At 37.8% G+C, this 3,280-nt stretch overlaps 1 pseudogene; it reads left to right on the forward strand.

Moving 5' to 3' along the window:
* Window positions 1-645: 645 nt before the first annotated feature.
* On the forward strand, window positions 646-739 carry LOC144714067 (small nucleolar RNA R71; annotated as a pseudogene).
* Window positions 740-3,280: the final 2,541 nt, after the last annotated feature.

Raw genomic sequence — 3,280 nt, forward strand, 5'->3', positions numbered from 1 at the left:
AGAAGATGTCCTTGGTGTTTTAGGTCAATGGATCACTTATTCAACCGTGACTTGAATCAACCTGATTGATGTTTAGGTACAATACCACTCAGGGATTCATACGGATTGAATTTAGTGAAGTCTTTCTCCAACGAGAACCCACCATCTGTCCTTAGTGTTGATTTACTAATAGCCACAAGATTACCTATACTTACCGTATAAGTAGGATCAACTAGTGCTACTCTATTCGAACAATTTGATGTCCGTCTCAACTATCCATCAAATAGAAATATTTAGAATACATGTTTAAATATTATTGATCACTATGTGATGATCTCTTCTTTAACAAAGGGTGAGTTAGGGAGAAATGCATTCTTTAGAGTAGAAGTCGATTCTTCAAGCCTTTTGTTGGTTTCTCTTATCCCTGCATGAAGATCAGCTTCCCTTGAAGTTACTTGCAGCACTCCCCCTCATTTTGGGTTGGTGTTTCTTCCATTTCGACTTGCTCCTATTTCCTGCAGGTCAGTTTCAGCCACCCTTTCCAACAGATCAAAAACTTCATCCTCATAAGCCATATAGAATGAGCCACCAGCTATTTGATTCACTTTGCTTTTAAAATTATCAGGAAGTGATTCATAAAAAATTTCAGCTAGCTGACATTTTTCTATTCCATGGTGAGGGCATTTTTGGATTAATTCATTGAACCGCTCCCATGCTTTACTAAATGCTTCATGATCAAGGGGATAAAATTTCTGAATTTTTTTTCTATAAAAGTTAGTTTTGGAAAGTGGACAATATTTATGGAGAAAATTATTTTGCATTTCTTCCCATGAGTTAAGTATTATGCCTAAATTTCTGTACCGTGGAAAAGCCTTATCTTTTAAAGTAAGTGGAAAATATTTCATTTTTCACGCTTTAGTAGTTGAACTAGGAATATTTTGCGAGGAACATCGAATGTGAAAATCATCAAGAAATTCTAAGGGGTTTGAGAAGAATGACCATTAAATTCAGGGAGAGAGTTGAGTAGGGCATTTTCATACCTAAACATAACCCCCTCACCTACATTGATGTTGATGCCAGTTGGCCTTAGACTTCCTGACGGAGTAGATCTGTCCAGCATCGTCCTTCTCCTCCCCTGTTGTGGCTGACCATCTTCAGCCATATCAACTTCTTCTTTATCCTGAGCTGTAAGTGTTGCTGGAAGGGTAGGATATTGAGTGTCTAGATCTTCCTCAGTACTAGTTCCAGCCTTAGACCTTGTTAAGAACATCAATCTCCAAAAACGTAGTTAGAACTACCGTTTATAAAGGATTAGCTTTCCTAAACTTTGGCAAAAGTGGAAAAAAAATACAAATTCACCAAAAAAAAATAACTGTGCTCCCCGGCAACGGCGACAGTTCATAATTCAGATTTTCTAGGTAATTAGTGATGAGCTAACTTTACGAATTAGTGTCGTTGGTTTATCCGAATTAAAACAACAAAAAATTATAATAACCTTACTAGCGTAGCGAGAGTAAGGGTCGATCCACAGGGAGAAAGGGTTTTTCCTTAAGAATTTGTGCTTTAGTTATGCATTGTTTAATAATATTAGTAGGTTTACTACATATGAAGATAAATAACTAATTAAATAAAAAATATAAAACAAAGAAAGTTAAAATATAATTATAATATTATAATAATATTAGTAGACAAAAAATAATTTTTTAGGAATTTTGAGGAGTATTTTAAAGTCAAAACAAAATAGGAAATGAAACAGGGTGGCGCTCTGGACTTAGTCAAATTTGGCTAAGTCTAGATGCCAAATGGGGAAAGGGGCTTGGTGGAGGAGAGAGAAAAAATGGACTGCTTTAAATTCACCCTAGAATGAGTTCTAGAATGATTTTTGGGGCGTGGTTGGATGCATTGGAACCGTCTGGATATTCTCCAACTGATTTAAGATAACAAAAGACAAAAGATGAACAGAAAAGAGTGAAAAAGGAGAAATAAGAAGGTAACCTCTTTGTCACACCCTCCAAGGCCCAAGGGACTTCTTCTTCTCCTTTCCACCAGCTTCTTCAGCCCTGGATGCTTCCTGCTCAGCCTGGCACTCACTGAGGTGAATGGATCTATGACTCAATTGAACTTAGGCCACCAAACATCACTTTGGATTGAATCACATGATTAATATTACAATAGGGTGAAGGGGTTTATATAGGGAGAGAGAGCAAATGACAGCCATTGGATTTTTAATACAATGGATGTCCAGATCTTCTTTTCTGGGTCATGATCCATGTCCATTATGGTCCTCCAAACAGCATTGAGACCTTTTAAATACCCAGGGACGTTCAAGACTTCTTTCCTTAATATGGATTAAAGGTGCTATTGTTATGTCTCCACCCTTAGATGTTTTATGGATTGAATGACTGGATCTTCTTCTCTCGCTTGGATCCACATCCAAGGGTGTCCTCCAATCAGCATTCAAGCACCTTAAATGTTCACAAATAATCATGATTGGACCTTTCCCTTGCCCTCCTTTATTTAGCCCAAGATGCCTCTCATAGTGGGCTTAGTGGAGCTTCCTTAGTTGGCCTTTAGATTAGAGCCAGCTGTCTTGAATTAAGATTCCTTTCTTGGCCCAGGGTTGTGGCTGGGCCTGCTTCTTTGGGCCAAATAGCTTCTCCTTCATTTAGTTATCCCCATTATTCATGAAAGTTTCACCTAATTCCTGCATCTTCCACATAAACTAAGAAGAGAGTGAGATTCATCCCACTTAACTCATTGAGTTAAGTGGGGTTAGGCCCACAAATGACAATAATTAACTCAAATTAGAAAAAGGTGATTTTATTTCATGATTTTTCACAACTTAACATAAATTTTGATAATATATCCAGATAAAGATAAAGAAGTGGATAAATTAGCTAGAATTGCACATATATATATATATTACTATTATTTTGGATTTATCATTGCCGAGTATGGCCAACCCTATGGCTATGCCCTTAGTCCGATCCAACCGTGCCCTGGATGCCATCCAAGGGGATTTTATATATAAAGTGGAGTGTTTATCATTGTTTATAGGTGTGAAGGGAGCATAAATATCCCAATTACACTTGGATCCCACTCTTCCACGCCAATGTGCACGAAAGGAAAAGATACGTAAATGATACCTTGCAGGAGCTCAAAGAAATTCGCACGTGCGACCTCACCCGTCCGTGCTCCCTCTGAGTGAAAGTGGGGGCGGAGATGCTTTCACCAGGTTGATGTCATAGTATCTACTATTTTCTAGTTCATGTTTTCTTATCATCAATAATAGAACACCCAC

This window comes from Wolffia australiana, chromosome 16 (genome assembly GCF_029677425.1).
Source record: "Wolffia australiana isolate 7733 chromosome 16, ASM2967742v1".
Lineage (NCBI taxonomy): Eukaryota > Viridiplantae > Streptophyta > Magnoliopsida > Alismatales > Araceae > Wolffia > Wolffia australiana.